The sequence below is a fragment of the Phyllostomus hastatus genome, unplaced genomic scaffold (assembly GCF_019186645.2).
Source record: "Phyllostomus hastatus isolate PE091 unplaced genomic scaffold, TTU_PhHast_1.1 phas_contig_159, whole genome shotgun sequence".
In the NCBI taxonomy this organism is placed as follows: domain Eukaryota; kingdom Metazoa; phylum Chordata; class Mammalia; order Chiroptera; family Phyllostomidae; genus Phyllostomus; species Phyllostomus hastatus.
In genome coordinates, this window is record NW_025333640.1 from 25,981,725 (window position 1) to 26,009,184 (window position 27,460).

At 42.0% G+C, this 27,460-nt stretch overlaps 1 long non-coding RNA gene across 1 annotated transcript in view; it reads left to right on the plus strand.

The window, feature by feature from the left end:
* LOC123814056 overlaps nucleotides 1–26,080 on the plus strand; it is a 31,036-nt gene extending 4,956 nt beyond the window's left edge. Inside the window, exons 2-3 of the long non-coding RNA XR_006784833.1 lie at nucleotides 22,485–22,675; nucleotides 25,575–26,080. This is a non-coding gene — a long non-coding RNA (uncharacterized LOC123814056). The remainder of the gene's footprint in view (nucleotides 1–22,484; nucleotides 22,676–25,574) is intronic.
* Nucleotides 26,081–27,460: the final 1,380 nt, after the last annotated feature.

Here is a 27,460-nt window from a genome sequence, read left to right on the forward strand (position 1 = left end):
CTTCAAGGAGTCAAGGAGAAAGGGATGTGTTTCCAGATTAAGACTTACAGGACCTGCACTGTCCCAGACTGGGTCCTGGTTTGTAGCAACCGACGGGAAAGGACATCTTTTGGACAATTGGGAAAATTTAGATTTGGACTAGTTATGACATATTATTAAGCAATTATTAATTTTATGAAATGTTATTATTTTGGGGCACATAGGATAATGGTCTTATATTTTAGAGATTCTTTTAGGGGAGGTATACCTTAGTTTTAACTATTGTCCCAAAGCAGAAACAAAAATGTTCTAAGTTTCAGTAAAAGAGTGACAAGCACCTGAGAGCCTGGCATATACTCAGAGCTCAGTCAACAACAGCTCGCCCACTTCCATGTGTTCCTTCCTTCCCGTGTGTCAGCGAGGTGGCTGGTAGAGCAGAATGAGCAGCTTCACAGTGGGCGTAACTGGGGCCAAGGAGGTCCATGGTGTCCTGGGAGCCCCAAGGTAAAAGCTGGAAGGGGGTCTGATGCCCTCAATTAGCCATGATGAGACCAACCGTCCACAGCGGGACTTATACAGCACCGCAGCCTGGATCCCGTGACAAGACCGGCAGGGCCTGAGGGTTCCAGAGTTTGCAGAAAGGCTAGAGACCAGGCGGGATGCTCTGATGACATCACTGTGACCGACTCCTGGATGCTCCTTCAGGCTGGTGGAGGCCTGGGAACTGTGGGATGCACTAGTAATGAAAACAAACAAAACGGCCCATGCTTGAATAAAAAAGACTTAAAAGAGGTGACAGCAGGTCTCTCTGGAAGTGGTTAAAATGGACAATTAGCTTCTAGTAGGTTATTTAGGTATGTCAGGGAAACTTGGGGTAGAGCTCGAAATTGGCAGGAAGGATTACCAGGTATCCTGTCTAGGGCAATTTTCTGTGTTATCCACGCCCTTCATCATCTTTGAGCTATTTTACAACTCTGTAAGTTGTAGAGAACTGGTAGCAGTGTAAGTGATTCTCATCCATAGACAAAAAAATTAATTTTGATTGGTAGAGATGCCCGCAATCCTTGCCTTGTGGATGTTGACAAATTGTCTCAGTCAGCTCATGCTGCCATAATAAAATACCACAGACAGGTGGTTTAACTAGAAATTTATATCCTCACAGTTCTGGAGGCTGGAAGTTCAAGATTGGGCACAAGCATGCTCAGGTGCTGGCGAGAGTTCCCTTCTGGTTTTGGGGGGCCGCCCTCTGGCTGTGTGCTCACAGAACACAGGGAGAGTGTGGCGGAGGGTGAAAGAGAGTGACGTAGGCCGAGTATATGTGGGATGTAGATTTTGGTCATCTGAATGGCCGGATATGTACACCTTCTAAGTCACACTATCACAAAGCTTCCACAGAGAAATCTGAGGGCACAGGGACATTCAGTTTATAGCACCCCTCCCTTGTCTCCCCTAAACTCTTGTCCTTCTCACATGCAAAATGTGTCTGTTCCCTCCCAACAGCCTCGGAAGTCTTACATTCATTCCAGCATCAACTCCGAAGTCTGGGCTCCAAAGTCTCCCTGAAATATTATCAAAATCAGACATGGGTGTGACTGGAGGTAGGGTTCACCCAGAGTCAAGTGTCCTCTGCAGCTGTGCACCTGCGAAGTGCGTGCTTCCCGAGCACAACGGTGGGGTGGCACAGGGTAGACAGTTTCTCCATCTGTAAAAGGAAAGTTGTCTGCTTATGTTATCTACGATTCTATGGTTCATTTCTCTGGGGCTTATCTTACAATGATTTGAGGATGAAAATGGGTGTTTTGAATACAAAAATAGAATTCAGGATATCACACTGATTTTGAACTTAGGCAATAAGTTGTTCTTATCCATCATGGATCAGGATATGGTGGGAAGAAGAGTTTGAGGGAGATTGATTTGGCAGAAGTGTTTTACAGATCTGAATAGAAATCAGCAACAAGAGGACAGCTCAGTGTGCTATCTTAGTATATATATAGCATGTGGGTTGAGAATAACATGGTGATGGACACTGCTTTGGTTCTGCGGGCGTTAAGTTGAAGGCACAAATCTTAGAAATATTTAAAATGAAGAAGACAAATGTAGCAGCTAGTTTATGCTGTATACAGCTACCCCGAGAGGGTAGCTATCCCTCGAAAACAAACACACAAACTTGCAACATACTGGCTTAAAGAAAATGGTTTATTAGCTCATGATTTTGTGGGTCAGCAGTGATGGCTAGACTCATCTGGGTGGGCGTTTCACTAGCCTTGGCTGGGCTCATTCACACAGTAGAGTTTCCTCGTGTCTCTGCAGTCAGTCAGCATTCGCTGGCCTCGCCTACATCATCTGGCTCTTGGCTGGTGTAGGGGGTTATCGGGGCCATGTGTCTTTCATCATCCAGCGGGCTAGTCTGCCTCGTTCATCTGGTGGTATCAGGGTTCCAAGGGCAGCAAGGAGCGGCGAGCCCAGTGACCACATTCTATTCGAGTGTCCACTTGCATTGCATTTGCGCTTATCCCCTTGACCAAAGCAAGTAACCTGCGCAAGCCCAAAGTCAGTACTGGGGGAGACTAGCCAAGGGCATGGAAAGCAAAAGAGGGAATTATTGCAAACAATCTAATGCAACCAAGCATTGTTTTTCTGGAGCGGGGAGCAGTTGCAGATTAGATCTGATTCTAGGAGATGAAGCAGGAAGGGTCAAAAATGACTCCAAAATTTTCTAGAGGGAGTTCAAAACAGCTCATCAATATTTATTGAATAAATGCTGTGTACTAGGTTTTGTGCTAGAAATAAAGATTTACCAAACCAACAATGAATAAGACAGGACTCTATTCTAATGAAGCCTAATGGGGAGGGGAAGATAGGCAAAATCAGCTTAAAAACAAGCCACTAAGTGTTAGGATAGAGCTACCTGCTGGACAGGGGGTCGGGAAACATTTCGGAGAATGGTTATCTAGTAAATATTTTGACTTTGAGAACCTATGGTCTCCGTCAGAACTCCTGAACTTGGTGTTAGTGCACCAGGGGCCAGGTGAGGAAGGCTGACCGTGAACCCTTCAGGGCACCTGGAAAGGGAAGCCAGATCTGAGGGGAAACAGTAGCTTACGTGGGAAGGAGAACTAAATTTTTGAACAGTTTGAAAGCATTCAAGTTGGCTGTGACTGTAATCTAAGGGCACAAGGAACTGCAGGCCTGGGTCTAGGTGAGGATTTCGGGGCTGAAATATGAGTGCGCACGAGTCAGTAAGTGAAACGTGAGTTGGATACATTCCATCGGGGACCGAGTATGAAAAAGGTCAAATTAACTTGGATAATCTTTGTACGAATCAGTCAGTTAGGATAATCAACTCGAACAACAATTGTCCACCTCTGTCATCTCACAGCACACATAAACTAATGACTAAAATTCAGCACCCCAAGAATTATTATTTTTTTTTGCTGATCTGAAAAAACACAGTTATAATTTTGATTCATTCACACCAGCTGGCTAGTGTTGTGTTGGCTGTTGTCATTTTTTAAAAATCTGACAATCTAAGGGAAAAAGAGGTCAGTGCCCCTGACTAAGTAGTCAGGTATCACATGTTTTAAAAATTCATGCAGTACACCACTGTGACGTGGCACGCTGGTTGAAAATCGCTGAACCAGAAACTTGCCAAACAGAGAGAGGCATCTGAGAAAGAACCAGGGAAGGGCAGTGTTTGTGACATGAGGAAAGAAGGGACTTTCAAGAGTGATCGGGTGGTCAAGAGAGGTCAACGGAAATGGAGAGTGGGCACGGGTCAAGGAGGGGGGCCATAAGGGGCCATTGTCCTGAGGATGTAAGCCAAGCCTTTGGGCGAACTCTGCTGCTTTACATTCAAAATAACTAGGTAATTAGAAACAGTGCAGAGCGACCTGCAGGGATATGGCTGAATTGTGAGTGTAAATCTTTTTGCTAGATTTTTTCTGTAATTTGTGGAAGAAAAATCAACACCGTTTATAATTAGCATGTGCTACGTTTGACTTTTTTTCAAGACTTCTGGGTAACTTTTGGAAAAGGAATTTGCTTGGGAAACAATTCTACTTATTATTATTATTTTTTTTTATAGAGAGGTGAACAAGAGACAAGGAACTGTGCGTGTGAGGTAAAGTTTGAAGAAATGCTTGATTTAAAATGTCTAATTTATATTTTTAAAATATAAAAACGTCTTCCATTACCTTCTCTGAATTCTGGGTTGAAGAGACAGTGAGGGAGACTTCTAGGTTTTCATGTGTGTTTATTGAATAAAGTGAAGTAATGCTACTGCAGAGTGTGTTCTGTAGCAAAGCCTTACACTTTCCCCCCTCATTTTAATTTGTTCGCCAAGGCTTTAACGCTCCTGGTGGATGGGGTTTGAGCAGTAAAGAATTTAGAATTGAGATTTCGAGTTCTACTCTCTGGGCCATCTCTCACAGCCGTTGTGTCCCATGGACATCAGGAACTCTCCCAGGCACTCTCTTCATTTTTGCTAGAAGGCTGAGAGGTGGCTTTGCCTACGAGGATGGATAGGTTAGACAGCATCTCAAGGACCTTTGCGTACAGCCTTCTGATTTGCATATATTTGGGAAGACATCTGCATTTGTTTGCTGGGCCTGCCATAGCAAAATACCACGGGCTGGGTGTCTTGAACAGCAGAAAGGTATTCCTCAGATTCTGGAAGTCAGAAGTCCAAGATCAAGGTGTCAGCAGGTTTGGTTTCTCCTGAGTCTTCTCTCCTGTGGAGAGGGCAGCTTTCCTGCTGGGTCTTCCCTGTGTCTTTCCCCTGTGTGAGTGCGTACGTGTGTGTCCTAATCTTCTCTTCTGATGAGGACACTGGTCATGTTGGATTAGGGCTCAAAATGTGACCTCATTTTGCTTTAATTACCTCTTTAAAAGCCCTGTCTCCCAGTATGGCTACATTCTGAGGTATACACGTGAATTTTAGGGAGGGCACAATTTAGCCCATGACTTTGCCCTCTGTGGCCTGAACGGCAATGTGATTTTGCAGACGTATTTCGCTCACACACTACACTGCAGCCTTCGTGGCTCTGTTCCAGCTTGCCGCTTCATGTATTGTTCTTTGGAATTGAATGCTTTAACAAAAATGTTCACAAATGTATAAATTTCTGTAGAAGTATTTTTTAATTTTTTAAAAAATATGTCAATTGATTTTAGACTGAGAGGAAGGGAGAGAGAGAAACATTGATTGGTTGCCTCCCTTGTGTGTCCTGATGGGGGATGGGTCCTGTAACCTAGGCAAGTGCCCTGACCCGGGGATTGAACCCACAGCCTTTTGTTGTGCGGGACAATGCCCCCGACAACTGAGCCACCCCACCAGAGCTTCTGTGAAGTATTTTAAACTATGTTATAAACATCATAACACTCACTTCTAAATATTTGATCATCTCTAACATATAAGAACATTTTCCTGTTGAATTTATTTACGATTTTATTAAATGTTTCTTCTCAAACATCGATTCAGTTGTGATAATTTCCTGAAGGGCTTATTGGGTGCTGTCCTCTTTTAATCAAGCAAACACAATAATTCCCTCTAGGTTGGTGTTTCACCAACATTTTATTATAGTAAAGCATTCTGTGATTAAGTAACATTAGGAAATGCTAATTAGGTGAGTCTCAAGGATGTGGTTATGTGTCATTATTTGTCATTTTAGTAGTAGTATTATATTGATATTAGTCACCCCAGGTAAAGTTTATTTATGCTATAGTTCCAGGCTTTTCATCCATATGAGACCCCCCAAAATCATGCCCCAAGGATAGTGAGTTTTAGTTGTTGTTTTTAACAACATGTCTAGCTCTTTTACTTTGAGCCCTTACCCATTTTATTCTTTGGAGATGTTCCTTTTTTCATTTCTGGGCTGTGGTCAGGTTTCTCCAGAAAATTTTTTTTCTTTATCCTTCATATCTAGTAGGAACAAAACTAAGCATTTATATGAGTGACTCCACCCTAATCCCTCTTTTCATTTTTATTTAGAGCCAGTTCTACATAATAGAACCATTGTGCAGTTAGCTTGCACATACACTCCCAGCCCAGAATCCTGCAAAGATATTCACCATATTCTTCCTTGAAACTACACAAAACTAAACCTACCCATTACCTTATCTCTTTATCAGCATTATAAACTGAAATCCTACCAGAGTGTATTTGTCATTTTTTATAGATAAGGCCCTACTTTTCAGCCTAGTGCTCTTTGAGTTTAGTTGTCAAATGTATTTGACAACTTTCTAGCAAGTGCTATGCAGTTTCACCCTTTCCTGCTGGCATAGCCTTCCCTTACACTACTCACTCTGACCAGAGTGCCTCTTAATTCTTTTTCAGAAACACACTCTCACCTTTCTATCACATCCTCTGACCCACCAGGGAGTTCTTTCCAGACTTGGCCTACTTTGGGCTTTGTAATGGAAAAGAATATGATAGATATAGTCCCCGGTCCTACAAATTTTAAAATCTGAAAGGATGAGCATATATAGCAATCATATTTTGTACCTTAGGATAGAATATTTCCAGGGTAGGAACTGTTTTTTAAACAATAGTTAGCATTTAATTCAGTTAGCTTTTAAAATGTTCATTTATAGCCAACATTTGAAAAAACTTATAGTAATACTATGAAAAAGGTAGGGCAGGTATAGGCAAATCTCATTGACTCTCTGGTTTTCCTGGAAACTACATCACATAAGGAAATGACATTGTAAGGAGATCCTATTTTCCCTCAAAGAAAAATGTTAAATTTGGAGGTTACAACCTTATTGAAGACTGCCACTTATCTTAGAGCTATTCTAAGAATAATATAGTAGGTGTTCAATTAAAAAACCTGACAAAATGCTTTCACATTTTTTTTCTCAATGGCTTTATTCTTAAAAATAGAACCCAGTGAGTTTCACATCCACTCTATGCAACATCTTCAATTTATTTAGTTGTAAATGTGGTGGCTTGATACGAAATAGAGGAAATCTTCCATCTTTCAAAGACACTGGACCTCCAAACACTTTGTTGACAGATGTCAATTCAAAGCCTTGTTTATTTTCTTTCTAATGTTTATGTTTGATTTACTTTCTGGTCTATTGCATTATCTAGGAACTCCAGAATAATTCTGAATAATGTGATGATTTGTCTTAGTTCTTTCTCACCTTTTACCTTCAAGAATGTCATTTGCTTTATGTTTCAGATATATTCTCTTTATCATTTAAGGACGTTTCCTTCTATACTTAGCTTACTAATAGTCACACAAAAAAAACAAGAATGGATATAACATTTTCAAGTATGTGTGTGTATGTGTATCAACCTATCAAATAGTTCTTTAATCTATTAATAAAGTGAATTCTGTAAAATAATTTTCTAATGATTAATCTCTTTTTAAATAAACTCTACTTAGTTATAATGCTTTATTCTTTTACTCTATGCTAGATTTGATTTGCTAATACTTTAGTAAGAACTTTAAAATTTACATTCACTAGTCAAGTGGGTCTGTGGTAAGAACTATAAACTGAAATGCCTAGAGGAGCCAAATTAAAAAAAAATGAGTAGAGTTAGATGAGGTTCACAGAGAAGCAAAGACTGTCATAATAGGAAAATGTATGTCGGGTCTCATAACATTTATATTCAGGTTTAAAAAAGATGCTATCTAAATGTAATCCTTGGAAAGACAGATGTGGCCCTGAGAACCCAGCAAGTAGCATTTGGTAAGTGTGTTTGTGCTAGCTTCACAGAGCAAGTTAGGAGGATTTTTGTTTGTTCATTTGTTTGTTTTTTATGTCTAGGGATGATTTAAATAAAATAGACAGAATTGGTTTTATTGAAAGAAATTCTCCCATAAAGTGGTCTGGGCCCGGTGCCTTTTTGTAGACATACATTCCCCTATGTATTTAATTTATCTTATGGTCTAATTTTTCCAATCTGTCTCTACAACTTATTCTAGAAATATGGCTATTTCTTTTCTAGGGGCATAGCATTGCTTCTAGAATTAAAACATTTTTGTGTAATTCAACATGCTTTCTTGTAGAGTATGTTAGCTTGTAACAGCCGTGCCGTCTGAGAAACCCCAGGATTGCTAGTGGAAGACAAGTTTGAGTGTGGAATTTGCTCCCCTTTCTGAGTGTGTGTCCAGCGTGGATGTCTGGAGTTCCCTCAGACTTGGCCATGCTGCCATGTCTTGCCCTGTGCTAGGAGCCCTACCCAATCAGATCCCCTGGAAGCAAAATCCCCAGCCAGACTTGCATAGTCAGTAGAAGGGACACAGCCAGCTCAGCTGTTCCATGGCTATTTCTTTACTGTTTTGGTCATCTTGTCATCCACTCTGATCCCACAATTGTACTCGCAGAGCTCCCAGTTCCTCCCTGGCAGAGTTCTCAGGGACCAACATCTCTCATGGCTGCTCTTCCCACATCTAGTATGTGTTTGCAGTTTCCTCTGCTTGGGGTTGTTCATCCGTCTGATCTCATCTGCGTTTTATTTTCTCAAAACTTCTGTCCTACTGATTGTACCTTTTCTTGTTTCCAGTGCTGTTGAGGATTTATTCTTAAAAAATTTTTAAAGTATTTCCAAGTGGGGTTTGGGAAGGTATAAAACTAAACATATGTGTTTTGTCTGTCACCTTGAACTGAAAGCTTTACGGGCTCTGTACAGCAATTGCACAACTTTATGAGACTCTTGCTTCATCCCTTTTCTAACAAATGCACATTATTTTTCCTAACCGTTGATGCATTTATGTTAGAGTTTTTATTGTCTAATTAATGTTAAACAACATTAAAGATATTTTTTAATATTATGCAAACATATTGGCATGAATAAAACCATGGCTAGAAATACTTCTTTTAATCACTTCTAAACTTTAGACTATTATGTTTGACATATGAAGTTATCTGAGGGTTGAAAAGTGTTGTTTTCTAAATAAAAACTTTAAGGTGTTCATGGCAGTTCATTCAGTAAGACCAATCTGGAATTTAATCGCTAAATCAATGGAGAAAAGATTGGTAAGTAGCCCCTTGGCAACAGGGATGGTACTGGTGGATCCACTATTTTCTGCTCAGTTACTCAAATGGGAAAAAGTGATGAAAGACGGTTGGGTTTGGAGTTTGGAATCATATCATTGGGCTTTACGTATAGCACCCACTAGCTGTGGGAGCTTGGGCAAGTCCCTCACCTTTGTGAACCTTAGTTGCGCCATCTGCAAAATGTCAGTAACACCTGCCTGTTCCTGTCTCACAGGTTGTGAGAGAATGAGTGTGAAGGGCCTTTAAGAAACCAAAGTCGGTCAAATGTAAGTTCATATTAAGGATTCTCACACTTTGCCAATGACTGTCTTCAAACAATTAGAGTTAAAAATGAATAGAATTTGTGACTTCCTTGGAGAAAAGACTACTTGAATTCAAGTATTTATTATTTCTATTATTAAAACGAGACCTTTTTGTATGAGAAAAAACCAGATGCAGAATAGTAAGTTCTTTGTTTAATAAAGTAGAATAATTCATTAGATCTGATGGAAACGGAGGTTTGTTTTCATCAGTTTCAAAATTATGCTTTCCAAAAGGAACCAATTTAGAGAGGTTTTTATGGAAACATCTGGATAGTGGGTTAGAAATGTTTAGAATGTGCCTGGTCTAAGTATACTCCATATATTTTGGCTGACTAAGCCTTTTTACTAGACTAGATAGTTAGGACTCACCTTCCCTTGATTAGTTCTGTTCAATAATCAGTGTCAGCTGAGGAGACCCATTCTTTTAATCAGCATGTCCAATCTGGCAGTCTGTGTTCAGCCTGTGGAGTCAGTCTTCAGTAGAAGAATTCTGCCAGGCAGCGAACTATAAAAGAAAAAAAAGTGAAGTCAGGGCATGAGAACTCAGGATTAATTTGTGCCCGGCTAATCGACCAGGGAGAATAACTTTGGGGGCATATTTGTTACCGAAGAAAATTAAGCATTCTAATGGATTAGGACTGCGACTTGAAAAAAGAGAGGGATTCATTAATGAATGGTCCCTCTCTCCTGTCCCATCTTCTTGTGACCTGAAGTTCTGGGAACAAAGTCCTCCAAAGGACAAACACTGTTGGAAGTCTGTGCTGGTTGAGGGGGAGTGGCGTCCCATGGAGCTGGAACCGAGTGGTAAATGCCGCATGGAAAGCCCAAGACTGTCCTGCTTTAAACATTAAAAGTTTAAAAACTGACTTTATTGGTCTAAATACACTTCCTAATTTGCAAAACTCTTTGGGATGATAAATAGATTGCACATGTGCACATTCAAATGTAGACTATGACAGATTAAGAATGTGAATTATTGAAACCATCTTAGTGCGTGTTTCAAGCATCACAAGCACTCAGTATTTTTTGTTGTGATACTCTCAGTGTATTGGGTAAGATTAGAAAAGAAAAGATAGGGAGGATTACTTTACTGACTACTCACTTTCTTGTCTTCACTCCACCCGCACCCCTGCCCCCACTTCCAGACCACTCATGGCCCTAAATCTCTGCTCCCACTTACAAGATTTCTTAAAATAATTGTCTCATTGCACTCATTGTTCTCAATTTCTCTTTTTTTTAAATCCTATATTCTTTTTAAAGTTATATTTATTTATTTTTAGAGAGAGGGGGACGGAGGGAGAAGAGAGGGAGAGAAACATCAATGTGTGGTTGCCTCTTATGTGGCCTCTACTGGGACCCTGGCCTGCAACCCAGGCATGTGCCCTGACTGGGAATTGAACCAGCGACCCTTTAATTTGCAGCCTATGCTCGATCCACTGAGCTACACCAGCCAGGGCTCAATTTCTCTTTTTTAAATTCTCTCTTAAATCCACTAAATGGGAACTAGCCCAGACTAATTGGTCAAATATGACAGCTGGGTTCTTTTTGGTTGGTAATGGTATCCACCAAGAGAAGCAAGTGGGGGTTTTCCTTCCCTCTGCCACCTCACTACCCAGTTGCAATATAACCAAGTTTCAGAGAAAATCCTGACACATGTACAACATTTATTAGGAAGCAGTACAAAAATAAAAATAAACATAAAAATCTCAAATCTTTGTCCTTCTAGGCGTTCTGACCACAGCTTATTTGAAAATGTCGTTAAAGCAAACATGGCGGTCTTCTAGGGAACCGTTCAGACAACTAAGATCCCCTGGATTCAAGGCTGGATACCAGACCAGCCAGAGATCTGAGCTAGGGCGCCACCCTGCAGGGCGCAGGGCATCCCAGACTTTTATACCATCTTAACGCAATCCATGTAATGTGACTGTCACTCACTTCACCTACGGAAGCCTGTTCAGGCCTTCATAATGGTTACAAGCAAGATCTCTGGGGTTAATCAGAGACAAAAATGTCTGATATGATTTTTGTAGCTTCCATTATAGGGTGGCCTTTATTGTTTTAGCTGCACCAGAATCACTGACAGGATTTGCTAAAACCCAGATTGCTGGGCCCCACCCCTAGATACTCTGACTCAAGGTACCAGTGGGGCCTGAGAATTTGCAGAGCAAGTTCCCAAAGAGGTTATTTCTGGTCTGAGGCTCTCAGTTTGAGAACCCTTTGTGTTGTGATTGTATTCAACTTCAGATTTTTTTCTGGAGTTATGTTTGGTAAATTCAGAAAATGGTGTATTTCCTCTATGTTCGGAATCTTAATTCATCATTTTTTAATACCAAGCTTTTCTAATATATGTATTCAAGATTATAATTTCCCTTTTAAATATCTCTTTGTTGGCATTGTGCAAGTTTATATGTAGTATACTTGTCAACATTCAGTTCTAAGTGTTTTATAATTCCTAGTACAATTTTTGTTTCCTCAATGACTTATTTAGAAGCATGATTTTTTACTGTATTTTTTTACAGACTTTTGTTTTGATTTCTGACTTTGTTTCACTGCTGTCAGAGAGTACTGTCCATACCTTAGTATTAGATATGACTTCCTGTGTAGTACAGGGAATGGTTAATTAATGAGATTTCCATGAAATCTGGAAACAGTTGAAGGCCTCCAGGTACCCTGGTCTCTGCTTAGGTCCTTTCCTTCCGTCTGCTCCCTGATCTGCCTGAACAGTGGTTCTCAAGCTTTCTTGTGCATCACGGTCATCTGGGGGGCTTCTTAAAACCTATGTTGCTGGCCCCACCACCAGAGTTTGGGAGTCAGGAGGTCAGGTGTGGTTGAGGAGTTTGGCATTTCTAAGTTCCCAGGTGATGCCGAAGCTGCTGGTCTGGGATCACGCTCACAGGAACCCCTGTCCAAACCATAAAGCTTCCTCTATTTGTCACTCCTTTGTTGTCCAATACCTGCTTTTGACTTGAAACCCATTTCTAATCTTTGTTATCCAAACCCTTCTACATGTTTGTTTCATTCAGGACATCGAGCTTTGTTCTATAACCTGACTCCAGCTCCTGATTGTTCCATTTCCTCGTTCCAGACTTTGGGTTATAGGTCCACTGATCAGTCTTATCATTGGTCAGTAATTTTCAACCCCCATTTCACAATAGGAAGACCTGTGAACGTTTTCAAACATACATATATGCCCTCTCCTGGATGGGCTATGGACTGGCTACGTGTGCATTTCAAATGCTTCCTAGTTGATTCCAAAGCATAAGAAGGATCAAGATCTACTGACCATATGGGTTCACAATGAAGGCTTGCTTTTTCAGCTTGCCTGTGTGCCATTACTTCGCTTACTCCGGGACACGTTGGTTTGAGATGGTGGATGTGTCTCCCAGGGGGAGCCTTAGCACGCTGGAACAGAGGTTGAACTCAGGACTTAGCTAAGGCTGGATGTAGATAGGAATTGAGGAATACGAACATACATGTCACCATTGAGACTATGGGAATGAATGCACTGTCTGTAGGGTAAAGAATAGGAAAGAAAAAAAGAGAGTCAAGAACTAAACCTGGGGAAATACAAACGTGGATTGTCAGAGGCGGAAGTAATGCAGTGAAGAATCACTAGTGTAGGAGAACCAGTGACTTCGGGAAAACGATCAATTAATTCATCATTGTCTTTGTAAAATCAACTCTCCAATTTCTGTCAGTAGTGATATCTTACTCCTATTTGTCCAGCTTTAGTTCAGCGCCACCTTTGATTCTTCATTTTTTCTGACTCCTCAGGCCCAGTCAGCTGCCACTTATGTCGTGTTTCTCATTCAGCTCTTCCCATCACTGCTTGTTCAGGTCTTCATGTGTCTCATTGTGAGGGTCTGTGAGCTGGTCCTCTGGCTTTTTGAATCCATCTTACACATGACTGTCCGATTCATCTTCCTAAAATGTCATTTTGATTTGTCCATTTCTTGCTTTTAAAGTCTCAGTGGTTCCCTTGTTCCCAATAGCCAATCTTTGCCATCTCTTTCTCCGCTCTAGGCAAACTGTGATTTTTCTCACCTCTTTGCTTATGTCCATACCTTTTCCCACCACTGCATTTAGTGAACTCTTCTCCGTCCCTCAGGACTCAGGTGGAATCTTACTTTCCCCGGGCTTCCTCTGTGTTTATAAAGGCAGGAATCAAGTTATCGGATTAAGCAGTGGAACTAAGGACCTCTGCCGTGTCCCTGAGCTGAAGTCAGCCTGAGCAGGTCTTGTGACATAGGCTGATGTGAAACAAATAAACATAAACAAAATCCCATTCCAAGTATTTTTTTTTGTGATTTGGACTTGAACACAAAGAAAGGAGATATATTATTACACTCTCTATAAACATTCAACAATAGGCCTCACTGGCTGAAACATTTCTTTTCCTTAGAAGAAAAGAAACCTTTTTTTTCCCCTTTGAAAAATACTCTTTCTGGCTACACTGTGAAAACAACAATGAGGTTATGGGGAGTCAAAAAGTATCTCTGTGATTGTGGTTGCTAGGATTTGGCTAGAAGAAGGGGAAAGGTATCAAGAAGCTCCGGCTGCCAAGAACCAATGATTCTGCTATTAACTGACATGTCGGGACTAAAGTGTCTTCAGAGACAATGGTTAAAGTAACAGGGAGGTAGTAACTATTTCCTCCAAAGAGGTACACGCTCAGTCTTAGCAGTCTTATAATGAATCAGTTGTTCAACAGATTCTTTAGGTTAATATATTTAAATAGAATATGAAACACTATTCATTAAATGTAGAAGAGACTCTTCAAGTGACTAGGCCAAAAGCAAGTAAAAAATTCAGGTATTAAATTTTTGAAATTTAAGCCAGCCACGGCTAATGCTCACCCCACCCTCCACAGTGATGGCCATAAGTAAATCATCCAACCTTGCCTGAAATTAAATTTCTTTTCTGAAATAACCACAATAGATTTTTTACCTATTGCCAACTTTCAGTGTGACCTTGAATAGTACCATTTTGGGCATCAGTTTAACTCTCCATAAAATTGTAGTTGAATTCAATAATCTCTGAGGGGCATTTCTGCTCTAAGACATCCAATAGAAAAAACAGCATAGGCTTTCCCCACTGTTCTGTTTGATTGTCTGAATCTCCTTGCAGGCTCCCTAAGTAAAGCCCCTTCCTTCCCTCCTTCCTTCCTTCCCTCCTTCCTTCCTTCCTTCCTTCCTCCCTCCCTCCCTCCCTCCCTCCTTCCCTCCCTCCCTCTCTCCTTCTCTTCCTTCCTTCCTTCCTTCCTTCCTTCCTTCCTTCCTTCCTTCCTTCCTTCCTTCCTTCCTTCCTTCCTTCCTTCCTTCCTTTCTTTCTTTCTTTCTTTCTTTCTTTCTTTCTTTCTTTCTTTCTTTCTTTCTTTCTTTCTTTCTTTCTTTCTTTCCTCCTCTCTCTCTCTCTCTCCCCCCTTTCTCTCTTTCCTTCTTTCTCTCTCCTTCCTTCCTTCCTTCTTTCCCCTCCCTCCCTCCCTCTCTCCCTCCCTTCCTTCTCTCTCCCCATCCCTCCTCCCTTCCCTCCATCTTTCCTTTCTTTCTCCCTCTTTCACTCTCTATCTCCCCTGCCCCATCCCTATAAATGCATTAATAACTTTTGTGGAAGGCCCTGGGCTAGGTGTTCTCAATATTATTTCATTTGCCTCTCCTCATAATTTTACTGTTATGTTTACTTTATGAATGAAGACAGTGAGACTTAGAGAAGTTCTGTAATTGGTCCCACATCACAGAACCAGTGAGCGGTGAAAAGGGATTCATATCCACGTGAGTCCAACTCCAAACCGATGATTTTCCTGTCGATGCTGCTGCTTTTCATCATCTCTCTCTTCTCCCCCTTGCTTCTCTACCAAACCTCCTATAATATTTAACTCCATTCTTTCCACTTTGTTTGGCTATGACAGCAATAGCCACAGGCTTTAAATCCTCATGTGGCTGTAATTATTCCTGCTCTTACATGGCATACACTTCATATATTACACAGAACTGTGCACCTTAGACTCTCAGGTGACTGACTCCTTTGACCTATAGAATTTCTGTAGTCTCTGTCAGTTGTTTTCCCATTTGATCTTCAGCTCTAGTTTTAAAATAGGATTTCTAGCAATTTTTTATCATTTGTTTCTAAAACTCACCTTTTCCTTGAAAATCCACTTGTATCTCTTTCTCATATTCTTCATAAGTGTCTGTTAGCCCTGTTTCCTTTGGCATCTGCATTTCCCCTCCCCCTTGTGTCTCTTAGTATAAGCCTTTATCTTCACTTCTTAATCTTTCCCGTGACCTTTTCCCCTGTGCCTGTGTTAACACTTCTACAGAGATACTTCTCTGCCTCATCCTAAGGAAGGCGAATCCACCCATCCCCCTACTCTGACATTAAAATGGAAATAAACTTACTGCACTCCAAAACACTTTGAACTATAATAAAATATCCTCATATAAATGTCCAAGCTATCTTAAATTCCCATGGATGTTATAACTCTTTGGAGAATGCTCACTTATTCATGAATACAGAGGTTGTTTGTTATATCCTATAGTAGATTTGCGATGAAAATCACCGTGGCCTGGCATCTGGCTTTGATTAAAATGGTAAAGTTTGCCCATGAACACCTGAGAGTAAGACCCTAATGTGTTGTCCATGGTCTTTTACACTTTTGTACAACCATACAGATTTAACATCACTAGCATATAAATTAACCTTTCATAAGTAAGAGCAAATAACACATTTATGCCAAGACAAAAAAAGAGCACTTTTTAAGAAATACAAACGTAAGCTCCTTCCACAAGACCTCAACTGTTATCAATTATTGTTTAACCTAATGATGAATGATTTCTGGAAAATTTATTAGCAGAAGAAAGCATTTGTGTGCTCTCGTTCGTTGGCATTATATAACTCTCTGTGTTTTCCTTTTGGTCTTGACTGCCAAGAAGCTCGGGCCAAGCCTAGACCTCAAGCATAGTAACTGAATTATCCTTTGTGCTTAGGGTATTTGTTTCTTCCTTTCTGGTTTTAATTTCTATTTCAACAGCATTTATGCTTGACTTTAACCAAAAGCTATATCAGGTTTCCTACCCTCCACACTCTTTTAAATAGGCAAGAAGTAATAATAAATACATAATAATAGATTTACTTCTTTGAATAAAATACAATTCATTTTGGTTTGTTTTTTTTCCAGGGTCAAAAATTTGCCTCTAGACTCTACTTGACTGACAGTAATTACAAGTCTGATTTAACTTGGTATTAACACACGCATCGCACATACATGCTGTACAGAACCCTGTAAAGAAGTCTTTAATTTCTTCCTCTTTATCAGAAGGAAGTAGTTTGGTTTTATCTGAAAGGAGGGAGTTCGACGTGTTCTGTTTGGCTCTTCTAATTAGCTGTGGACTGCAGCTTTCTGCAGGCCCCCCTTCCAGATCGAAGGGCTAATGTCCTTCCTGCTTCTATTCCTCCTCATGGCTTCATCTGGGGGTGGGGGCAGCCTGCCTTCCCCTGTATCTGTCGTTTTGGACCAACAGCAACCTAGCCATTTATTCTTCTCAACAATTTGTTTTTTTAGCTAAAATATTACTCTGTGTAGGCTAGTGAACCCAAAGTTCAAAACCTGCTTAAGATCTCTTGGTCTTTGCCAGTGTTCTTAAAGAAAAGTATATGTATACATACATATATACATATACATAGACACATACTATATTTGTACATATATAGTTTTTTTCTAAATACATAAGTGTATGTATCACACACACATATATATTATACATGCCTCCCTCATATATATTGCACACATGTAAACATACAAGGTATGTCCAGAAAGTATCCAGCCACATACTATGAAAAATAGAGGCATTTATTGAAGAAGATACAAGAAACATTGTACACAGGACAATAATGTCTCAGTCCCCTTCAAAGTAGACACCTTGGGAACTCACATAGTTCTCCCAATCACCATCAGCTGCCCCATCGTATTTTCCTAAATCTTATCAACAGTCTGAAATCTCTTCCCTTTCAATGGTAATTTTACTTTTGGGAAAAGCCAGAAGTCATAGGGTGCTAAATCTGGGCTGTAGGGGGACTGAGTCGCCGTGGTGATTTGATGTTTCACCAAAAAACTCTGCATGAGATGTGATGCATGAGCAGGCGCATTGTTGTGATGAAGCTGCCAATCACCAGCTTCATCTTGCCTACAGCTGTGGCCTTCTGAATCATTGAAACAGTTTCTGGGGAGGAATGTTCAAGCTTAACGCAAAATCTGATGCAGATTCCTTGGTGTGCTTGCTCAGTCACTTTGAATATGACGGCCACACAGTACACATGCTCACTCACTCCACAGCGTCTTCCATCCCCACTGATTAGTACAGTGAAGTCACCATCGTTCATGCATGCGCACTCCAGTCCATTCTACAATGTAACCTTGGCTGGCAGGTTACATTGATGTTGTGCAAACTGCTCTCATTGTATTAACAATGGCTGGACTTTTTCTGGGCAGATCTTGTAGGTATTCACACATGCATATTCCAAACAATATTAAAATTATATAAACTTAAAAATTGTTCACAGTCCCACCACCTCCATAAATTATATATTTTAATATTTAAAAAGCTAAGCTCTTTTTGTATACTTTAAATCTACCAAAGCAAAATGGGATAATGTTTAAAGTAAATTTTTGAAATGTTATTCTTGAAACGTAGGTTAAAAAGTCAAAATCTTTTTCTGATGAGCAGATATTCATATTTGCAGAGCCTTAATCTTCTCCTGTCTCTCTCAGTTTTTAGTCATCTCCTTCCATCATTTTGGTTTGCTTTTCTCTTTTCCTCCTCAACCTCAGGGATCTCCGGGGTTCTTCTTCCAGTTTATCTCCAGTCTTCTCCTTCCCTTCATCTGCTCACTCTGAGGACCTACTCAGCACTGCTGAGGACCTACTACTACTGCTACTACTACTGCCTCTGAGGACCTACTCAGCACTCAGTAGTGCATGCTGCTCCTACTCAAATCTTATGTAGGAGCAGCATGCACTTTCCCTCTTGTTATCAGATGTATAATTTGCATGTGTTACATGTTGGCTTAATATATGTGTCCCCTTCCCTTTTTTGCACAAAATGCCAGAGAGTCGAAAAAGATTTTATGGCCAACCTTGCCTTGCATTTTGGAACATCTTTCTTACCCAACCTGTTATGACTGTGTAGCAATAGTACTCAGATAAATCCCCATAAAATGTCACAACACTGAATGAGGCGAACTTGTCAGCAAGTCTTGTCCATGAAAAGTGGCTGCCGCCTGTGGCTGAACATCCAGGACTTCAGTCAAGGAGGTACTTGCACTTTATCTCGGGATCAAATGTCTCAAGATCGCACGTTTTGAGAGCTCAAAGAACCCCAACTTTTTCTCTTTTCCCCAAGAAACGGTCAGTCCCTCCTCCACCCTGGCTGGAGCAGGGGCTCCCGAATGGGTTTCCAGAAGCTCTCTGATGACCGCACACCAGCAGAGAGTCCTTTTGTTCGACATGGTCATTGTAACGACTTTGAAGGCTTTGTCTTAAGAGACAAAGTTTCTGCGTCTAGAGAAAAAGGCTCAACAAAAGTCTGAATTTCCTGACATAATAAATCCAACACCCAGGGCTCAGTCTCCCCACCTGCCCCACTCCTTGCCTCGCCTGAGCATTCCCTGCTTCCACACCCTGGCTTCTCCTTGCCCTTCCCAATCCACAGTGTTTGCGGCAGAAGTAGTAAGCAGTGGTCAAGGCTTGCAATCCTTACTCCTGCTAAAGTGGGAGTGTAGTTCACATGCACCTCCACACCTGAAACAGGAATCAAAAAGACCTGAGGTACAGTTCCAGCTCTGCCAGAAACTGCCTGTGTGACCTTAGCGAAATTATTTAATGCCTGAGGTTCTCTCTCTTCATCTATAAAATAGAAAGGAAAAAAAATTAACTACCATGCTACCTCACAGGGTGCATAGAAGTAGAATGTGGTGATGTGTATGGAAGAGCCTTAAACACAACTAATTATTTACTACAGCACATGTTCAGAAATAGTCGTAGTTTACCACTGCCCTTGGCTAGGGAAGATCCACTTACAGAGTTGGGAGAATCTTCTTGCCAGTACAGGAAGTGAGAGGCAGTTCTGGGATAGTGCGTGCACCCTGGTCCTTGCTGAAGTGTCTCTTCACCTGACCCCCAGCCCGCCCCCCCACATCCTCCTCTACTTCTCTGTGTAGAGAAATGTCCCTTCTTTAAGGACATTTTCTCCCATCTTTGGGCCCCTGTGTCCTAAAGACTTATGCTGTGTTGTAGAACCACGGGGCCTTCCTGAGAGCTGTATGCACAGCTTAACTCGAGCCGGTGACTCTGCCCTTCTTCGCAGCTGTTCCCGTTCCTTTCCGTCCCACTCCGTTTCAAACATTTGGGCAGATGGTGTGTTAGGTGCTGGGAGAGAAAGAAAAACGACATACAGTAAATTTTTGAGTCAGGACTCACCAATTGTGAGAAAGACACACAAGTAACCCCAACCCGAAATGTGATACAGGCTCCAATCTGGTAAAGACAATATATTCGAAAGGACAGAGGAGGAGAGATTAATTCTAAGTGATACACTCTGAGGAGGTTTATGGGATTTGAGTCGTGAGTACCTAGCAGAGAGGACTTTGATGGGTCCTAAAATAGGAATGGGCCGGGCTAATCGGAGGGATGCATCTGCGAAGGGGGAGATGCAAGATAGAGCAGGGGAGGCAGCAGGGGAGAAGTCTAGGGCGTGGGAGGGTGGATCGCAGGCCAAGTTGTTGAATGGGGCAGATTTTCAGTGCGCTTTTTCACCCTGTGTGAATGAATCTACTGGTTTCATTCCCTGAATTGACATTGACTGTTGGAAACTGAGTCACCTTCGTTGTATATCATTCTCATACTTCCTATGACACCCAATTATGATAGGATTTGGTTCCTGGAATCTTTCAAAGTCTGCATCAGGAGTGGAAATAAACCAATACTTTCATGGGTTTACGTAACTGTACTTTTGATACTCTTTTCTCATTAACAGTTGAGAGTAACTGGTAATCGTGGAGTCTAGTGATGTCTGGTGAAATAAACAAATGCGGAGAATGGGGCCTGTAATATCACAACTGGGACTCACTCTCTGACCCAGTGCTTAGAAAAAGCTCCCCAAGGACCATGCCAAAGCAAATACAAAAAGTTGCAGTTGGATATTAGTGCCTGTGATTCACACAGTTTATGATTACATTTTTAAATGTGGTAAAGGAAATTAGCCCAGAAAAGGGCTGTCTGAATATTTAATACTATTATGGAGAGGAAGGATTTGTATAGATTTAGAACTTAATTCCCTCTTCTCACTGAGATAACACCACTGTGGGCTATATATTCATCAATTATGAATATAAAACTAGGACTAAAGACAGAAGGAACATTTTAGTGGAAGTGCAATCTTATCTCTCAGAGCACACAAAGAACATGGTGTGAAAGAATTATTTTTTTCTGGGAAGCAAATTCTCTTCTATATACACCCAGCCCAGGGGAAAATCAGGTTGGGCTTGGAGGCCAGAAAGGGCTCTGTTAGTGAAAACCCTTCCCCCTCCAGCAGGGCTGATGTTTTGAGATGCCCAGAGTAGTTGACAAACATTTCCTGTATTTTCCAGATTTCCCAACTGGTCACATAACCAGCAAAATGTAATTCCAGTTTTCAGAGCTGGGTGTGCGCTGGCAGCGGGGAGTTAGAAGCAGAGAGAAAGGCTGATGCTCGCTGCTACGCTCCTGGCCTGGAGCAATCTCGGTATTGACATCAGGTGTCCCCTTGTGAGAGCTCATGGAGACTCTCTGTCAACAGTCCAATGTGAGTCAGGGGACAGGTGGCCACCACAGTTAAGTCTGCCTTCATTATGTGCTGTGATGACAGCATCCCTGTCATTGCAGTCTCCACTGGTGTCGCTGGGGGTTTGAGGAACAAGAGAGGGAGCTGGTCGAGAGGCCCCACATGTTAGGGATCTGGGAGCTCAAGATTTCACAGCCTCTGTCCTCCAGGGATGGTTCATTTTCGGTGTCAGTTTGGCTGGGCTATGGTACCCTCTTGTCTGGTCCAACACCAGGCTGCATATTTCTGTGAAGGTATTTTTTTAAAATGACATTAACATTTAAGTCAGTAGACTTTGATTAGAGCAGATTATGCTGCATAATGTGAGTGGACCTCATCCAATCAGCTGAAGGCCTGAAGAGAAAAGCCCGAAGTCTTCCAAGAAAGAAGGAATTTTGCCTTCAGATTGTCTTCAGACTCAAAACTACAGTACCAGTTCTTCCACGAGTTGTCTGTGGGCATGCACATTCATACCTGCCAGCCCTCGCAATCACAGGAGCCAACTCCTTAACGTCTATCTCCCCCCACTCTCTCTCCAACTATGGGGGGTGGGCATCAGAAAACTGGAATGATCTTCTGGAGGGTGGGCCCCTTGTAGCACAGGGGAGTGTTCTGGGAACCCGTCTATATCAGTGTACCAGCTGGCATCATTGTGAGAGGCTGTGTTTGGCTTCCCTGAATTTTTTTTGAAAACTTTCAATGTGCTTGCCCATTTCATGATGGGCAATTTACAAGCAGCCTGCCCACACTTCACTGAGTGTTCAGCAGTTTTTGACCAAAAACAGCATGAACCCTGTGTTCCACCCTCCCTATTCACTGGATCTCACTTGGAGTGACTTTTTTTTTGGTTTTGTTTCCCTGGATGAAAAAAGTCTTCAAAGGAAAATGTTTTGCTGATGTGGAAGAGGTGAAACGAAAAACAGCAGAAACACTAAAAGGCATGAAAATCGACAAGTTCAAAAACTGTTTTGAGTAGTGGAAAAAAAAATCTCAATAAGTGTATTGCATCAAATTGAGAGTACTTTGAAGGTGACTGAGGTTTAAACATGTAAGAATATACAATTTTTAATAATAAATTCTGAGGTTTTTTGGATCCCCCTTCATTATATATATATATATATATATATATATATATATATATATCACTGAAATTATATCTACCTAGCTACCTATCCTATTAGTTCTGTTTTCTCTGGAGAACCTAACTTTCTAGCTAATGAATACTCTCTTGCTCTCTCTCTTTTTTGCTTGTTGTTACTTGTATTGAATAGTCAGAGTTGAGTATTCCAGATAGGACGTGAAAGTGCACTCCACATCATCGGCTAAACTTTTTTCTCACTGGTATTAGTTCCCCATCAGGCCAGAAGACTGACCGATAGGAGTAAAGGGTCATGAGCATGGCTGTGGAATGAGGCATGAAGAGCGCGGGGCCTGTTCGCTTTAGCCCCAGCTGTCCAGCGTTACCCAGCTCTGCCTTCCAGCCCGCCCCTGGCACGTTGCACTCGAGGGTGGGCTGCGCGGCACTTCCCTGAGAAGAAGGTATGTAAGCTTCCTTTCTTGGTGGTATCATGTTGTCTTGACCTATGTTTGTTGTTTTTCTGAGCAAAAATGGCTGGAATTTTATAGGTGACAGCTCAAGATTTTACGTTTTGATTTGTTTTAGGGTACCCCTTATATTCTTCTGATTTTCACTTGGTAACAGAACAGTCTCCAGTTTGGCACTGATCAGTGGAACTTTCTACGACAATGGAAATGTCCTCCCATGCTGTCTAATATGCCTCATGAGGCTACCGAGTCTTTAAAGTAGGGCTCATGTAGCTGAGGGATTAAAATTAAAATTAAAATTTTATTTAATTTAAAGTCGTTTAAATTTAAAAAGCCATGTGATACTATAAGTTACCATGATGCACAGCGAAAACCCCAAAGGAAATTGTTACAGAAATTGTCTCACGTGGTCATGGAGGCTGAGGAGTCTGGTGACCGGCCGTCTGCAGGCTGGAGAACCAGGGAAGCCGCTGCTGTAACTCACTCCAGGTCCAAAGGCCCCCGGATCGGGAGACTGAAGGTGCAGGCCCGCCTGAGTCTGAAAACCCGAGAACCGGGGCTGCTGGTGCCTGGGGGCAGGAGGAGATGGATGTCCCAGGTCAAGGCGAGAGTGCAAGTCTGCCCTCCCTGATCTTTTTTGTTCTGTTCAGGCCTCCGATGAATCAGGTGATGCCCGCCTGTGGTGATGAGGGTGGTCTTCTTTACTCTGCTGATCCAGATGAAAATCTCTGGTAGAGAAGTCTCCGCAGACATTCAGAAATAATGTGTTACGAGCTATCTGGACATTCCTTAGTCTAGTCAAACGGCCACAAAATTAGCCACTATAACAAGTAAAAGCGAATGTCTTTTCATGAATCAACTGAATTATAAAAAATGTAATGAAAATCCTTACTACTTGTGACCGAAACCCTTGGCCCAGCGGTATCAGCACCATCTGTGAGCTTCTTACACCTGCGGACTCTCAGGCCCCGTCCTAGACCCACTGAACCAGAATCCGTGCCGCAACACGACGCCAGTGCACGTGCTCCTGGAAGCTGGAGGATTGCTGATGTAAACCGTGCAGTCTCAGTCCACAGATGGAGGCGGGGCAGAGCAGCGAGGCGTCCATCCAAGTCCCTTGTGCGACTTCTTCTGAGTGCTCTCCCTGCACCATGCCTCCAGCCTCAGTGCTGGGGGCCAGGGTCTCCAAACCTGGTGACGGCATGGCCTTTCTGGGGAAGTATTAGACACTTTCTATACGTGGTTTTGATTATTCAAGATGCTACACCTGCTCACAAACTTCTGCTTTTTTTCTTGCTCTCTTAGAGCAGAAGATTTCTTACAGGGAAAAGACGTTGCTCCTGACTAAGTGTCTAGTTGTGCTGTGTGAAACCTTCCGTCGCTGATAAAACAGCTCTACAGTGTACAAACTGACATCTGCATTGGTTTCCTGTTCATGTTCAAATACATTACATCTTACTAACAGCATTGGACACCGTGAATGTTAAATGCTATATGTGTTTATGACTACCACATACCAAGCTCTGCTCTATTATTATTTGGGGAAGTAAAGGTGAATGGTTTTCAGGAACAACTATAAAGGACACGTGGACAAAACCAAGGGGGGAGTGGAATCAGAGGAGGGAGGTGGGGGGGTGGCAGGGGTGGGGGGGAGAGGAGGGGGAAAATGCAGGCCACTGAACCTGAACAACAATAAAAAAGTGACAGCATATAATAGAGACTGGAGGTGGTAAATATAACATTTACTTTATTTAAATTAAATGTAGTCATTGGTAAGCAGTGTGCTAGAAGAGTCAAATAACCACTGTTATGTGTCCCTCAAGGTCGTTTAGTCCACGATCCATGGCCACATATTTATTAGGTTCTAAAAACAATCCTGAACTGCTCAGCTTTTCCGACACCATGAGGGTGTCACGTCAAGCACCTTCCAGCAAAGCTGTCCCGTCTCTCCCATGTCTGGTGCTTGGTGCTGACTGTTGACTGACCTTGAGTCTTAGGGTTGGTTTGTGTTTTTTTTGCAATTTTTCTTTATTTTTATTATTGGCACTATTACAGATGTCCCCATTTCCCCCCCTTTGCCCACCTCCACACAGCCCCTATCCCTTCCTTTGGCTGTCACCACACTGCTGTCTGTGCCCACGGGCTATGCAGATGTGGTTAAACCCAGAGTCACTGCCAGAGAGGACTGCGCTGGGGCACAGATACGGGGAGGCGTGATTCGTTGGTGGGGGTCGTTACTATAATAAACATGCCAGTTGTTGTATTATATGTATTACAGTTTAGGTTTTCCATCCTTAAAATGTAGATGATAACTATTGTATTTACCTCATAGAATTATCACCAAAGTCAAATGATCCACTGCATGTGTACTGTTTTTCACAGTGCCTGGAGCATTGTAAGTTTTCAATAACTATTATTATGTTGAGGACTTGTTAATTCCTTTAGGAAATGAATTGAGGTATGTACTTGGTAAAGACATTAGATACCATTGGGAAATTACTTATTCTCCCATACCTTTTCAAAAACATCGGGTATTATCACTTTGGACAACCGCTGTCACTCCGAGGGGCGAAAAATGACTCACTGTTACCATTTATGTTTCTTTGTATATCATTCCCATAGATTTTTGACCTTATGCACTTCTTTTGTGACTGGCCTGTTCATTTGCCTTGCCCATTGAGAAGAAAACAAATGTTTATTCTGAAATAATTTTAGGTTTGCAGAAAAGTTACAGAGATAGTACAGAAAGTTCCTGCACACCCAGGTGACACTGTGTATTACCACGGGACGTTTGTCATAACTCAGAGACCCATATTAGGATGTTACTGTTAAGTAAGGTTCAGACTTCAGTTAGATTCACCCGTTTTCCTACTAATGTCTTTTTCTCTTCTAGGATCCAGCCCAAGTCACCACATCGCATTTGATCATCATGTTTCCTTAGCCTTTGGCTTGTGTGACAGTTTTTCATCTTGGTTTTTCATAACCTTGACAATTTTGAGGAGCACTGGTTCGATATGTTGTGGAATATCTCTCACTTTGGCTTTGTCTGATTTTTTTTTCATGGTTCATCTGGGTCGAAGGATATTTGGGACAAATACCTCGGATGTGAAATGCCTTTCTCGTCCAGCCCATCAGGTGGCCCATGCTGCCAGCATGACTTAGAACTAACTGGTGGCCTTAGCCTCGGTCGCTTTGTTCCGGTGGTGGTGGCCAGGCTCCTCCGCTGGGAAGTCCTTGTTTCTCACTTTCCTTACTCTGTTCTTTGGAGGCAAGTCACTAAGTTCGACCCACAGTCCAGATGAGGGGTGGGGGTTAAACGCCCCCTCAGGAAAGGAAGATATATTGGTCTGTTAGGGCTGCCATAACCAAATACCAGACACGGGGTGGTTTGAACTACAGAAATTTATTTCTCCATACAGACAAGGAGGCCAGGGTCTGAGATCAAGGTGTCAGCAGCTTTGGTTTTATCCGGAGGCCTCTCTCCTTGGTTTGCAGAAAGCAGCCTTCTTGTTGTGTGTTCACGGGGCCGTCTTTCTGCGTAGAGTGTGTGTTTGGCGTTAGGGATGTGTGCAAGCTGTATATTTAGGAAGGCAGGAGAGAGTGGAAGAGGACCCCAGGGGTTTGTGAGCACTTCCCTCTTTACTCTGCCAGAAAGCATCTCACAGAGGCCATGTCAGTACGGAGTCAGGGAAATTGGCTTCATTGCCTACATTTACTAGCTCTGAATGCTCTGGCATGTTACTTAACCTCACAAAGCCCTAGCTGTTTTATCATGCAAAGGGTGGATAATAATCACATGTAGGTTGTGGAGAGGATTACAAAAGATAATACACTGCTAGTGCCTGGAACACAATAAATGCTCAACAAATGTTAGCGTTTCTTTTTATCATTATTGTTATTACTGATATTATGCTGGTGCTCTATACCATCTCATTGCTACCACACCTGGGTCATCTGGGCCCCTGTCTGAGGATTAGAGCATTTCTTCTAAGCAGAACTCAAGATTTAGGGCCTTTGGGTTTTTCTGGGATTAGAAAGTATGACTCAGTGACACTCTGCGGCCAGTACTTTTGGCATTTAATAGACTGATCTTGGTATTTAGCTCCGAGTCCTCATATTTCTTGGATAGGTGTGGATTATCATCATGTGGACTTTCCCAAAGTCCTCAAGCTGCAAAGGACAGTCAGCTCTCTGTAGTCAGGCCTCAGTGCCACTCACTCACCAGCAGCTGTCACCAAGGAAGGACTGGTTCAAGGAACTTATGGAGAATGAAATACATTTCTCAATATTTTAGATTGATAGATTATTTAGATCAATAGCTTTGATGTATTTTTAGGAAGGGAACAAGTAGCTCCCAGCCCTCTGTTTGGATCATGCCCACTGCAATTTCTAGTAGTTACACAAAGACAAAATCGTAAACAACAGCAGACTTTCAAAGGAACTTGGAGATAAATTGTAGCCTGTAATGATTATAAGCTAAAATTGTCATGGTCACGCAATGACATGATGCTGGGGCTGCAGGGCCTGCGTTTTGCTAGCAGGACAATTGAAGATCGATCCTTGTCCCGCAGACATAGAGTTCATACTGGAGAAAACGCTGCCAGGCCACGCATAGCCCCTTATGGGAACCTGTCAGGTGAAATAGTCTCCCAAATGGGCTCTGTGTTTGCAGAGCTCCAGCCCTCCAGGTCCCTCTTCTGTATGGACCATTTCACCTTAGAAAGTGTGCTCAGTACTCAGGGTGCCTAGAGAAATCTTCTCGGAGACAAAAATTTAAGG